The sequence below is a fragment of the Cryptomeria japonica genome, chromosome 7, assembly GCF_030272615.1.
Source record: "Cryptomeria japonica chromosome 7, Sugi_1.0, whole genome shotgun sequence".
Taxonomy (NCBI): domain Eukaryota; kingdom Viridiplantae; phylum Streptophyta; class Pinopsida; order Cupressales; family Cupressaceae; genus Cryptomeria; species Cryptomeria japonica.
Genome location: NC_081411.1, coordinates 811,306,228 through 811,322,231, shown reverse-complemented (window position 1 = coordinate 811,322,231; position 16,004 = coordinate 811,306,228).

Sequence of the window (16,004 nt, the reverse complement as noted above, 5' to 3'; positions counted from 1 at the left end):
TCCTATAGATTCAATGGTAACTGTTATGCATGCAACAAGTTTAGGCATAGAGCATCTGAATGTAGATCTGCTATGAATAACACTAGAAGATATCCTCAGAGGACCCAAGGAGTTGGTCCTGAACCTTTTATGAACCGGAATCACAACCGATTTAATGCTTTCAATCATTAGTCAAGAAGCGGTGGCTATCAAGTGGCAACCGGATGGAGAGCAAACTGTATGGTCTATCATGGTCATGGTCACACTGTTGCATTATGCAGAAGGAAGAATGTCAACATGAATAATGGACCTTGGAGAGAACCTGGATTGGTCTGCTATCACTGCAACAAACCGGATCACATTGCTAGATTCTGTAGATAAGGAAAGAACATATCTAATGATATACCGGTCACTCCGGAAGGAAACATTGATGTTGACACTGTTCAAGCAGATATTAACAAGACCTAGAAGAAGAAACCATCAGTGTTGCAAGAGGAACCGGTTTCTACACCTAGTGTGGAAATCATGGAACTGACAAACTAAGCTTCAGAAAAGCTTAGGGGGAGCAAACAGTGAAATGTTTCAAACCCCTGGTTTACACCAGTAAAAGACCTTAACTGGTATGTGATACCTGTCAATAGGCGGAAGACCGGAAATGGTAAAAGGCAAATTAGGGTTTACGCCCTAATGGTGGAGCATTAATTGCGGTACGTGAGGAATATGTTTAAAAGGATTTTTCAAATCATTTCTCACTATCAGTTTTCAAAGCGAAGGAGGTTTTCAAAGTGCAGAGTGACGACAAAGCAATTTGTGCTACGATTCTGATAATTTAAGGAACCTTGAAGGAGATTAAATTCAAATTGCAAATGGTCAAGTGAAGAACGCAAAGCGGTGATTTTGCAAATGACAAAGTGTGAGGTGGAGAAGAATCTGAAAGCCCTAAATTCACAATTTTTGAAAGGTATTTTTTGAGTTTTTAGTTTCTATCATGGCTTCTACATCCCATACTAGCTCTGGTACATCTGTAGATTCAGCAAGCTTTATTCAATGCAAGTCTAGATATAATGCCCTATCACAAGTTCCAGTTGGTGTGATAGTAGAAGAGGGAATCTCAGATTACATAGATTGTAAAATTGAAGACCTAGGGTCTCTAGCAATTCACTCGCAGCTAGGTTTATTTTGTGGACAAGATAAAAAGATCAAACTGGAGTATAGTATCTTGGAGAAGAAGAAGCTCCACAATGCTATTTATTTCCTGGAGGATTTCATAGATGATCACATTAGGATCATTCTGAGCAGAGTTCAAGGTGACAAGATGTACCTGGAAAGAACGCATGATATAACCCCACAAGCAATTCTTGCCATCATCGGTTTCTGCAATACAGGGGAAGTGCCAGCTCTAAGGATGGTAAGAAAAACTGAAATTTCCAAGCTCACCGGTTCAGTGAGCAACTCACGAGGTATGACCATCAATTCTATCAAGGATGATCTGGTGAAATATGCATGTATGGTGTTTGGATACCGGACATTCTCAGCCAGTAAAATTAACTCTGTATCTATTGCAGCGGTAAATGCCGCTTACCAGATGATCACGGAGGATGCATCATTTGACCTATGCACCTATATGTAAAGGCAACTCCTATTGAATTTGAAATCAATCAAATAGGATAACGCATTAAGGTTCAAGTTTGGACAACTACTAGCTGGGTTATTCTCTTACTTCCAAGGCTACTTTCTAGGAGTTGGTGATGTCCAGTGGTCTTCTGACCAGTCGGTAACAAAGAAAATCAACGAAAGCATTCAAGTAGTTGGAACCAGCTACCCTGAAGTTTTGAACAAGTACTTTGATGAGTTCAGATGCAAAATGAGTCAAAGGGTGATAATATCAGGTGATATTGTCAAGAAATATGAAGATGATATCTATTTCACCATTAAAGTGGATAAATGCATAATGGAGGTTGTTGAGCCCAGACAGGAGGAAGTGGAGCCTATGGGCTATGAGGTAATGAATGATATGCTAGAAGGATATGCCTCTACTCTTATTGCCTCACCACTTGATCCAAAGGCAAAAAGAACCGGCACCTACCTAGAAAGGATAACACCGATTGAGGAACCCTTAGCAAAGAAAGGAAAAGAACCTTCAGTGAAGAAGGCAAAAACAATGCCTTCAACATCAGCACTGGCTACTACAGCCAATCCTATAGTGACCAAGCGGTCATCGGCTAAAATGAAACCTGTAGCGGCACCTGCTAAAGTGTTCGAGAGAAAGAGGAAGACAAGGAATACCTCTCTAGACTTAGAAGAAACTGTGTTTGAGGAAAAACCAAAGAAGACACATCAAGCAAAGAAAAAGACAAAGAATGAACTGACATCATCGACACCGGTAAATATTGACATCTCCTCCTACAAACCTTTGACAAATTGGCAAAGAACTATCAAAAACATTAGGAGAAAAGTGTTGAATGATTTGATTGATTGTTTTGATGACTTTAATGATGATGAAAAGGAAGCGATTGAAAAACAAATAATTCAGTATTTATGTGTTAATGACCGGTCACCTTCAAAAATTAGATCCGAGACACCGGATTCTTTGTATAAGTCCTTAGACAATAAATGGCGCATTGCCATAGAGCAAGAATAGGAAATGAGAGAAAAAAAATTTGCTGAACATTTTCCTGATGTATCAAATTCGAAACTATTTGAAGTAATGAACAAATACAAAGGCCTCTTCTTCATGAGAAGAAGAAGACTTCTGTTACTAGAAGGGAAGGGTAAAGAAGTGCTCAAGAATACACATACCCTTGCTCTAGAAGCTTTGAAGATGCATAGAGTGGCTGAAGCCAATAGGAAGGCTGATCAAGAACTGGCAATAACTAAACTAGATGAAGTGTTTGATGATGAAGGAAATCCGATTGCTGAACCGATTGACACTATTGATGTCGATGCTCTGGATGGAGAAGAAGCTACTCAGGTTACACCATCAGTAAAGGACAGGAGAAGTAGGCAGAAAAGGAAGTAAAGCTAAAGGAAATAGAGGACAAAAAGGAGGAAGCAAAGAAGCAAGCGGAGGAGAAGAAAGATGAAGAGGAGGAGAAGAAGAAAGATGAAGAGGAGAAGAAGAAGAAAGATGAAGAGGAGAAGAAGAAGGATGAAGTAGAAGGAAATAGAGAAAAGGAAGAAGGAAGAGGAAAAGAGAAGAGAAGCGGCAAGGAAGAAAACAAAGGAGGACAAGGCAGGAGAAGCGGCAAAGAGCACACAGATGGAGACACCTAGGGCAACCGGTAGTCAAGCCAAACTGGCTGACCTCACCAGTCCCATTGACCTCTAGTCTGCAAGTGAAATGGAGCTACTGCAGAGCATCAAGGTTGCTCAAGAACGCCTTGAGGTGTTAAGGAGGAAGAAGGAGGAAGATGTGATCCAACCTGTGGTGGATACTCTTACTAGTTTGTTACCCAGTACAAACCTCCCTAGCACCGACTCATCATTGGCACAACTAAAGCTCCTATGCATAGTAGTAGATGATCAAGTTGCAGAGATTAGAAGAGGTAGCATAGGCAAATGCTAAGAAAGAGTATCAAAAGTTAAATGAGCTCCAGACTGAACTCCAAAAAGCACAAAAGGATATAAGGGATGCTCTAGATGAGGGGATTCTTCTACTCAGCAAGATTTGCCAACCCCATCTATTCTATGATGATGTGCTTGCACATAAGCAAAAGCTTCAATCTGACTTACAGTCCTACATGAGCACATTCAAGCTGCCTTATGATTCCTTTACAGCCTATGGGCAAACTATTCACCGGTTTCAGATCTAGACAGCAAAAATGGAGCATGAGATCAACACTCGGTCTCGAGATTTGCAGGAGCTACAATTGGTTCTACTCCCATGTCTGTAAATTCTTTAGAAGTGCTATCTAAATCTGGATGCCTTAATAGTGACACAGGAGATGAGCACAATTGATGCCATGGAAGAACAGATCTCCCAGATGTAGATAGAGAAAGAAGTAGCCACCTCCCTACTTGAGTCCTGGTCTTTATCTATGAAACAATTCTTGCAGGACTTTAAATCTATTTTTGACAAGTTTTATTCCTTATTGTCATAACCTTTTATTATTTTAATACCACATGAAAATAGGGGTTGTTCAGCTGTACTTTGTCATTGTTGGCAAAGGGGGAGAAGTATTCTAAGGAGGAAAAGTATCTGGTATTTAAAATTTTTATGTATGCTCTAATATCTCTATGTGCAAAATAGTTATACATTGTATTGTTAAAGGGATAGTGTATATGCTTAGGGGGAGCAATTTTGCTAATGGCATGATTTTGTTGTAAAACACTTAGATGACAAAAATTTATTTTCCTAATTGTTGCCATCAATGCCAAAGGGGGAGATTGTTGGCATTTTTGATGTTTATGATGTGACTGTCATTGATGGACACACACTTGCATTGAGATCATTTTTGTATGTATTAGTTAAAGCTCAACCGGTACATGTTCCAACTGGTATGATGCATTATAGTCCTTAGACTATTGGTGTTTTGCAGAAAGTGTTTATAGATCTGAAGTGGTATGTTAACCCCAAGCAGTTCAAGGATCTCAAGCAGCACGAAGGATCAAATCGGCATAACACATATTTCCCAGTCTTCAATTTTGTCAAACTGGCAACCGGTATTTTGTATGAACCGGTAATACTTTGTGATGAGCTACCCACCAACATTTTGTGATGAGTTACCATCCACCAATTGTTTGACAGTGCCGACACTTTAACGGTGCTTTTTGTGTTGTGTTACCAAATATGTCTAGATGCATTGAACCTAGGACATTGTATTGTAATCCTATTGGATCGACATGAAATCAGATTCCTTTATAAGGACATCATGTCTAGGGTTTTATGTTGTTGATGTTGTTGTTGTTGTTGTTAGTGAAGTTGATATTGTTGCTAGGGTTTAAGGTGGTTGAGGAGTCAGAGAGAGTATGAATGTGTAGAAGACTGAAGTAATGCTAGAATGCATTAGAAAAGAGCTATCAAGGATCTAATCAAGCAATCTGTGCTATTTGCTAGATCACTCACTTGTTTATTACTCACATCTTCGACAAGTCTATAGCCCTTAACTGGGTAGGCCCAAAAGCCTTTTGTAAATCCTCTAACACAGTGGTTCACATCTATGGATCTAAAATCCTCTAGCAAGGTAGTCTTTAATCGGACTTATCTCCTAATAGAGATTGAGATTCCTAATAGGATCTGTTCTGGTAAAGAACATTGTAAGACCTTAACTGGTTTGACCTTAACCGGTCTGGTTCCTATTCTACAGATAGTTACTTGTGAGTTCCATCTCACTGTGGTTTTTCCCATTTGGGTTTCCATGTCAAAATCTCATGTGTTATGGTGTTTGTGCTTTTGTGGGTGAATGCATTATTTTCTATTTGGTTTGCATGTGTGCTAAGCGGTTTGTCTACTAAACTATTTTATCAGTTTACTGTTAGTCTTGCAAAGTGTTTAAGTGCAAATATTTTTGGCATACTAATTCACCTCCCCCTCTTAGTATTCATCAGAAGATAATTAAGTGAAGTTACCATGATGAGATGAGGGTAAAAATTCATTGTGATGAGTAATGTACTCTTAACCTTTAGTTAGAAACTTCAAACACTTATGGATTTTAAAAGGAAGTGATTTCATTGAAGTGAGCCAAGGGTGACCCAAATTCACACAAAATTGGTTCAAGGTTAGAATTATGACAAAGGTTACATCTAGGATTTTGGTTTTCACTTGGACATGAATTCCTATGGTACCAAGGGTAGGATGAGTGGAAGTACCATCCATTATAACCAATAAATATAGGTTTTTGTATGTGTCTTGGTGTGATTCATGCACATAGAGGAGCTCTTATATAATAAAATTCACCATGCAAACAAGATTAATGAGAACTCCCTATGTGGGTTTCTTAGTAATTTTGTTAATAATGTATAACTTTGGTCTATCAAGTACATGAATATAAGAATCAATATGAGTAAAGATAATGTTAGGTTTGGGCTTCCCTTGGTGATGATGACAATATATCAAATTAATTAAGTTCCCAAGAGAATCATCTTGAGGATTACCATAGGTATACAGTCTCTATGGAAGGTTCTACACATTTAGATGAATGGGATAGTAAAGGGTTGGCAAAATTTTGAAGTTATATTTTTGATGAGCTACATCTTTATTCCCTTTTTAATCTACACCAACTAGTGAATGAAATTAAATTAAATGAGGTTTTGAACTTCATGTTTAAGATGCATACATAACTTCACATAATAACAAGGAGAATGATGATATTGAAAAAGAGACTTTAGGTTAAAAGAGGAAAGTAAAAATTTCAAGGCATCTACAATATCGATAGGAGGCAACTAGATTACTTATTAAGAAATTATAGGATAACATAGAAGAGAATAAAAAGGTTGGGAAAACTATCGAGTCCTTAATCTAGGAGGAGAGAGGATGAAATAGAAGGTGCTATAGTGGTAGCTTGAATTTGAATGTGATTAGAGGATGGATTAATTTAAATGATTAAAAATTAGGTACAACAACCTCATATTAACCAACAAGAGTTAATGAGGAAGAGCCTTCATACTGGCTAACAAATAATTGGTAATTATAGAGAGTTTAGAATAAGTTTCTAAATGAAGGATGTTTCATCTAAATTATCTTATCTTAGATGTGTGGCTACAATTTTATATTTAAAAATTATTTCCAATCAACATTTAAAAGTGCATATGATATTTGAGAGAAAAGAGTTTGATAATGCTATCTAAAATCATTCCCTTTCTCCTTCACCCTTTTCTTGCAAAGTACTAAATAAGTCAAGGAGACTTGAAGCCTAATTTTATCTTGGAAATGTTAAAGAAACTAATTGACAAGTTGTGAAAAGAGAAATTTTTAATTATTAGGAAAGGAACAAAACCAATCCAAGGTTGTAAGTTATTTTAGTGAGCTAGGAAGGATCTTTTGAAGAAGATCATCTTCGAATATAAAATATCTATATATCATGTCGTATGAGTTGACACTATTGTTCACCAAAACTGGTTAACCCAAGTCCACCTGCAATTGATCTATGAAATAGCCAATTTCAATCTATGAAAACTTCGGGGCTTGGACAACATAACAAGGATATGAATCCTTCTACTCTTTAGGCTCTGCAAAACCTAGGCAGGTATACCTTTGATGCTTAAAATTAAACCCATTAAACACCTATGACAACATCAACAGAAGTAGATAGATCTCACCAAGGCTCAACAACAAGTAGGTTACTACAGATGGGCTAGAGCTACACATACAACTCAACTATGTTTGAGCATGAGATAGATGGAGCATTTCAAAAGAACATAAAATAAAGATATTCTGATTGGATTTTATATTCTTTGAGAATCCCCTTAATTCACTAGTACATTCGGCTCAAAATTTCGACGAAAAATTGTTGGAATTCAGACACAATTTCATCGCACTACCGACAAAAAAAGCCATCGAAAACTTTGTGTCGGAAGTTCCGACTATCCTTGTGGTTGTCGCAATTCCGACATCACCTCCAACCTTTCTGATGGCTACCATGGATGCTCATACCCTAAAAGAATACAGTTGCAATCTTGGCCTATTGTCGGAATTCCAACTCCAAAGGGTAAAATTCTGACAGAAGAGTGTTGTCGGATGCACAACATCCTCGGTAGAACTCTCCTAGATGTTGTGCATCCAACAATACTCCTCTGTCAGAATTTTACCCTTTGGAGTCGGAATTCCGATGGTAGGCCGATTTTTCAGAAAAAAAATATTTATAGAAAAAGATTGACATTGGTATCTCTCTTCTATCTCTCTTCTCTATCCCTCTCTACTATCTCTCTTCTCTCTCCCCTCTCTAGGTCTCTTTCTCCATCCCTCTCTTCTTATCTCCCTCTCTACTTCTCTTTCTCTACCCTCTACAGGTCATTATCTCTTCCTCTCACCCTCTCTCTCTCTCTCTCACCTCTATAGGTCTCACCTTCCATTCCTCCATCATTACCCATGTTGTCAAGTTGCAAGATATTTCCCAATGTACTTGGTCGCTAGGGTTGATTTGCTTAAGTGTTGGAGTCAGAGTTAGATGAGACCTGCATTATTAAGTTGTATTAAGTGATCAAGTCACCAGGATCTCAATTGTAAACATGACTAGGTTCTAGGGTTTTAGGGTAGCATAGGTCAAGATTGAGGTATGGTGGTCAAGAATTACCTTCCAATGACAAAAGACATCCAAATGATGAAGAATGAAGGCAATGAACTCATATAAGTTTGGAGGAGATAATTTGACTAAGTTAAAATTTTGTTTAAGTCATGGTCATGATACTAGCTTGCTCATCAATAGCAATTTGTGGAATGAACCCTAGAAATGTGCCTATGCTAGAGAAGCAAGAATTCCAATAAAACCTAAGGCAATGCTAGTAAGGGGTCAAAATTAAAGAATTAGGGTACAAAAAACAAAATTTGGCTAAGTCAAGATGTTGCTCAAGGATGATCTAAATCATGGAGTGTAAATCAATCATGAAACATGAGAATGGATAGGTCTTGACCCAAGCAACGTAAGTCCCCCTTGTGATTCCAACAGATATCACATCACAATCATTGAGTCTATCTGCAATATAAAGTCAAGACCTGGCTATTGGAATCTTGGAGTCATCCCATTTGATCACGTAGTTTAGTACTTGGGAGGATTTTGTTCAAGAGAGGATAGAATACTTAGTATTTTATTTTGTGTTGCATAGTGCATATAAAACACATCAATAGAAACCATTGAAAGGTTTGGTTAAAGCCTTCGAATCACAATCTCTATGAGAAGCTATCAAGAATGCCCAGAATTTGGAAACTTTAGTATCCAAGAACATAATTCATAAGGCACCACTTTTAGAGCAACCAAAGAGCCTATCAATGTAATATTTTATTTACCTTGGATATGTTTTATCCTAAGTGTGATATTCCACTATTAAAAAGATTAATTAGGTAATATTTTTACTTAGGTAGAATAAGATAATGAGTTGCACATTCTCCTTCTTTGATTGAGATTCTACTTTTTCCTTGTCACAAATTTGGAAACTTGGATAAGCAATTTCTTTTTTTGGTTTTCTACCTCTTCATGATCCTCATGGATTTGGAATCTTGGAAGCTATATATTGTAGGTTTTTCCTCGATTAACATATCAAATGAAACTATTGCGAGCTTTCATATCTTAACATACCAAGGGCTTAAGTTTGGGGATGATAGGGGGATGACGAAGGGGGCGGGGTGGGATGCAAATATATATACAACTTAAAAAATTAATTGTAAAAGGATGTGTATAGAATAAGTATAACAACTGTAAATAAAACTTTGCCACACTATGTAAATTTTACAATAAACATTAAAAATATGTCAATGATTGCATTGAAATTTGAACATTAACAATGGTGGTAGAGTTTTGGAACTTTGGGAACAAACTAAGAATAAGTATAAGAATTGCAGATGAAACTTTGGCATACTAAGTGTTTAAACTAGTCAACATAAAAAAAATGGAAATGATTGCATTAACAATAAGAATGGTGGGTAGAGGTTTGGGGTCAATGGGTAGTGCCCCTTATGGGGGGTTTGAGGCAGAGCCCCCATCAAGGTTAGGGGGCATTGCCAAACCTTTAATACGGATGACATTTTCACAATAATTTCACCATTTTTGTTTAGAATTGGAGTTTCTAATTGGGGGCCATGGGAGACTCATAGGCATCCTCAAGATGGTCAAGAGACTCCTTGGAGTCCCTAGGACGTCCCTAAGTGGTGTGGCAAGGGGATGTTTCCCCTAAGTATTGCATCCTGAAAAAATAGGGATTTGGGGGGGGGTGGGGGGGGGGAAGGGGTCCCCATGTTTCAATGGTTTCAAAAGATTCTAAGTTTTTTTTTTATCTTGTCATAACAAAATATACTCCTCTTGCATCCTTGGATGATTTGAAAATTGAAAACAATTTGACATGAAAAAACTAACTTCTAAAGTTTAGACTTAGTTTTCTTTTTTTATCCGAGTCACTACAACATTTCAATGATCAAAGTAGCTTTTTTTTGGTGGTTTCGAAGCATCCAAAAGGTTTGAGAAGTTCAATATTATCTTTCATTCCACCAAAATTGGAGATCAAGAAGCATGCTCACAAACAAGGATTTGTTTGTAACTTAAGGCATTCGACTAGTTTTTGGGGCATTTTCAGGTCTAAAGAACCTACCATTGTGTCAAAAAGGCCCATAAGACCCCATTTTCATCTAAAACTTGTCTCTTTTGGTCATAGAAGAATTTAAGGAAAAAAAAAATCACACAACCAATGATATGCCTATACCATACATATTTGAGTTAAAATAAAAATAAAAAATTGACAAGGTTTGGAGACCATTGAACAATTTGGGAGATTGCTAATACATACACTCAATTTATAAAGTCTCAATTTGATGTACTTAATCTTTGAGAGGCCTATACAAAAGCATTTTTTAATTGCGAACTAAGATAAATTTCCATTTTTGGCAGTTTTCATCATGGATTATGGTATTAAATTCTGACATTCTATTGTCAAGATAAATTCAGAGAACCATTTGTACTCGAAACAAGGGATAGTGAAAAATTACATTATGTAGGATCTCCTACCCTATCTCATTGAATTCATTCCTACACCAAGTGACTATGAACAAAAGTGTAGGTATTTAACAACAATGACATGGTCCATGGACTAGTGATCCTCCTCTTGATACTCCATCTACAAATGAGAACATCTCTTATACACGTTGCTACTTCAGAATTAAAAGTTGCTTCTAGAACTTTCCATGATTCTTTGCAATAGGATTATATGTCTTCTAGATTCACCCCACTAGGACACATTCCTATCAAGCATCTTTACTTTTTTGAAAAGTAGACCACATTTCAGATCTAGATGACACCATAATGACTTTGATTTCCTCTTGCAAGATATTCCTCCATCATGTATTGCTTCATCGAAGTTCAAATTTGCTTCTTCAAGGGCTCTCAATGATTCTCTACATAGGATTCTTCATCTCTATGAGATCCACTTCATTGGGAGGCCTACTTAAACATTTCACATCTGTTTGTGGACTCTCACCTTCCAAATATTGATGAAACAATTGAGAATATTTGTCTTCTCATTGATGACAATGCCCCGTCGAGTTACATCATCTCCCATTGTAAATTTACTTGTTCTATCCCCACCATATCATGCAACATGACACATTCTATTTCACATTAATTAAGGTCTCACACTTCAATGATTGTAGTCCCTGAATCTTCTATGGAACAATCACAGCTTAACATCAACATCAAGACACATGAGTCACTTCAAAAACCATACATCTGAATTCCTTTCTACATTCCACTTGAATGGGAATTCACAAATTTGACAACTCAAGATTTCCATATTGTGAAAGGAAGGTGCATCATTTGTTGCAAATGAACCTACTACAACATTCACCATTCAACATTTTGCATTTCTTTCTCTCTTCTTTGTGGAGGCACCAACTTTAGGGGATGGGGTGGGTCTATATTATCCTTCACATATGTCACTTGGGATGGAGTTTTGTCCTATGGAAATTTTCTAGTGTCTACTTCGAGAGGGTACACTCTCTTTATAATTTGGGGTTATTTCATATTTTACATGGATACTTAACCTTGTGACCCATTTCTTCTTACCTCAATTGCACTTAAGGGGGTGTGCCAATGTACCATTTTATTCACCAAGTGGATATTTTTATCGTAAGTATGATATTGCATTTGTTTGTTTAGTTTACTTAAGTAATTTCTTTTAACTTGAGATAATGACTTGCACATTCTCCTTCTTTCATAGGATTATGTTTTTTTCCTTATCCTCAAAAATTTGGAAACTTGGATAAACAATTCCTTGTCTTTTGGTTTTCTATATTATCCTCATCTTCATCCTCATGGATTAAAAATCTTGGATATCGAGTGAAGATATTGTGAACTTTTTCATTTTCTCTCTTATGAAATCAACTATGTTATGCTATTTTGATTTTATTATCATTTATATTTAACAATTTTAAAAATGTTATCACTTACATTAATTTCTAGGTTAATATTTATTTTGTAGATTCTAATAGAATTGAATACCATACCCAAACAATATCTAGTATGAACTAGTTAGTTACAGGCTAGGTTCCAAGCGTACTTGGTAACACAATTTTTGAGATTGTGTTTGTTTATGGTTTAATGATTGATGCATCTAGCTTTGCTACGCATCTACTTTGAATACAATGAGAGGGTGATTTTGTCTAAGCCAAGAGACCCTGCTATCTAATATCACCCAAGAAAGATACTGATATTTTACCTTGGAAATATAAGCCTTTTGTAAGTATAAATCAATGAATTGTGATAATAACTTAAAATGAAGTGAATTAAAATTTGATTGAGTTCCCCATTGTATTTTAACAAATCACCTAGGAAGATGTTTGTTCCTAAGAATTTCCAAATCTCTTTCCAAAAGGACGAAAAAGAAGAGAAAGGAACTAATTAATGTTGGGACAAAATTTAGACGACCTATGTTTTGTGTCTGAAAGCTACTAGCCTAGAGAACATGGAAACAATTTGAAGTCATGGGAGAGAGTTTTAGTTCTATCTCCAGAAATTATGTCCAGTACTCTTGTATTGAATTTTTAAATCCTTCTAAGTTTAAATGTTCACGAGGAAACTCTAAAATTTTAATAAAATACAAAAATGAAAACCAATTTTGTTTTCGTCGGAATACTTTTGAAAATCACATCACCTCAATAATTGAACTATAACAATAAGATTGCATACAAAGTGCAGGTTTGCTATGAAACATGCTAAAAGGGTTAAACTGTTTCAATTAATACAAACACTAGAACTATTAAACAACAATAGCTTGTTGGTAATCAAGATTTTGGACTATACCCACATTTTACACCTTTTCATACAGTTACAAAGAACATAGAAAACATGTACGTGGAACTACAGATTCCAACCTATGTAAAAATACAACAATCTAAATAAGAATGGGAAGCATGTGGAGAATGGTTAAGACATGCATAAATAAAAGGAAAACAAAAATCTCTCAATGTGTATCACAAACAAATCAAGGAAAAAAGCTTTTAGGCAGGGGACCGATATGATCATAAAAATTTTAAAACTTCCAAAGTATAGAGCATTTGAGATTTTACAGAGAATGCACTAATTCAGCTTTATTCATAATGAGGCATATTCACAACTTTTGCAGTTGCACCATGGTGTCGTTTGTGTTGGCTCTGTTGGACCCTACAATTAAGATTCAATATACGTACATTTTTCAATAAGATTAACTGTGCAACATAATGAAATATTGAAAAGTGTGTTATCTTATTGAGCTTCGCTTTGTTTTGAGAATAGTTTAATATTCTCTACTTAACAGGGCCAACCACGTGAAGGTGGAAGCTCATTTGGCCCCTCCCCCCCCCCCTTAAATCACTCTAAATTCCCTGTTAACATCTAACATTCATTCATTCTTTCATCCATTATTAAAATATAATATTCATTCATTATCACATAACGTTCATTAACACATAAAATTCATTAACTTTCATTAACACGCAACATTCATCAATAATCATCAACACATATCATTCATGAACATTCATTAGCACATAATTACATTCATTAACACATAAAAATCAGTCATTATCAAATAAGGTAGATTACAATCATTTCTTTCTTTGTTTTTTTTTTGAAGCTATGTAAAGTCTATGTGGAGCATCATCTTCTTCATCATTTCCCCCATCTTTGGATGTTCTGCCTTCTTCTCGTGCTCTTGATGTATGCCTAGTCCTATACAAAGGACGAGGATGTTGAACCAAAGGGGGGTCCTCTACAATAACAAAGAACTGGGTTAAATTCAAAACATTTTTTTATTATTGTTACAAGTATCTCAATAATTTAAAGAACATAGCCGTTACACTCTTTACCTAATGGGGCTACATCATCTTCCACATCATTTTGTCTAGCCTCAACCTTGACATGCTGAACACCCTCTAGATCCTCTAGAGTTGAAATACGAAATGTTACATTAATCAATACACCAATTGCAATTAAATTTGTTAAAAGGAATAACAGTGGTCCTCTTTACCTGATTGGGGAACATCACGTTCCTGATGTTGTCTACCCAGATCATGCTCCACTTGGTCACCACCGACCACATGCTCTAAAATATTAACAATAAAGGTTACATTAATTACTACACTAATTTTCAATTTAAGATGTTTAATTGTATTAATAATTACATAAAAAAATTTGAATAGAAAATGAATACCTCCACTACTAGGATGCACACCCAGACCTTCATGTACAGGTTTTGTTCCACGATTATCATGCTGCATTCCAATGTCATGCGCAGTATTATCATTGCTTGCTTATTTAAAAAAAATATAGTCACTTTATGTTGAAACTTAACATCAAATAGATTATTGGTTAAGTATTCAATTTGAAATAATTTTCATTTAGCTTATTTACCATTGTGACAGATGCATCAGAATCTCATGTTTTCCCACTCAATTCTTGTAGCCGTTCAACCACAGCTATATAGCCTTGTTGGTAGCCAATTCTCTTGTCATCTTCTGTGGGCGCTCTATTGAATTCAGAGCCTTGCATTTTTTCTTAGTATTGTGAATTTTGCTTGTATTGTTTGATCAAAAAAAAAATTGTTTACAATTTATAAATATTTTGATGTGATACTTAATTTACTGATTCTTACAATTCGTGCGGCAGGTTTCATATAACCACCAGAGTCGAGTTTGTATTGCCCATGCTTTTCTTGTCTTTCCTTGGTTGCCTTTGATGTGTCACTCAATCTATGAAAAGTTTGAAATATGTTAGATTATATAAATATAATGAATACTTAGTACATATTCACATTCTTAATAGTATCACATACCTTCTTATGGCGTCTGGTGGTGTATTTCCTTTTTTCCTTTCAATTCTCTCCTTTGCATCCAAAATCAGGTCCTTCCACTCCCTCTCTGGAATCATGGGGGGACACTCATACTTTACGTTCTTCTCTAAATGTGTCCTATATTGGTCTCTCACATACTTTAGATATGTGCCAGCTTTTTCCAGGAGCTTAGTCTTGTCGAATGTGTCATTTCCAAACAACCCTACCATACGATTTGTGAGTTCATCTTTTAACTTTTTTTCTTGGTCATTCCACCTTTAAAGCAAAAACAAACCTGTTAGATTTAGAAAGAAATTGAAGCTACCTTTGATATAGTTCAAGAAATGGATAAAAGGAAAACTATTCTAGCAATGATATGAAATCAAAATAGTGGATAAGGGTTAGTTCACGTATGATGTTCCACCTTTTACGTATGGTGGGCCCAAATATCTGCAATGTAATGTCATTAAGATTTTTATAAAAAATATCATTTCCTGCAAAAAAACATGGGATCATTAGTCTGAAATGAGTGATTAGTAAGTAAATTATAATTAGACTATATATAATAATAATTTTAAAGTACCTGGAACCTTTTGTATCTTCAAGGGAATCAATTCTTCATCGCTCACCACCAATGTGGCCTGCAACGTTCCCGTACTAGCAATACGGGAAGATCTAGGAAATGATGGTATGTTATCACCAGTAGTCGCCTCTGGTGCATCCTCATGTGCATCTCCTGCCACTGTAAATGAATCCACTATGAAATGCCTCCAAGAAAGAACACTTCAAGGGTAATAAACACATAATGAAAGAGAGAGAAAAAGAGGGATCTACAACCAATGGGCGGGTCAACACGAGTCGATGCAATAGACAATGTCTACATGCTACGTGTTGCCGACATTACAGTCGGTAATATAGTTGGGGTCAACCTCGGACCCATGTCAGCACCTGAAGAGTAATACATTAAATATATAAAACATTAAAAAAGCAAGTTCACAAGTCCAAAGGAGTGGTTTTAATATATAGAACATGGTCATCACCTGAACTGCCCACAATACCCTAATCATCGCCACTAGGATGAT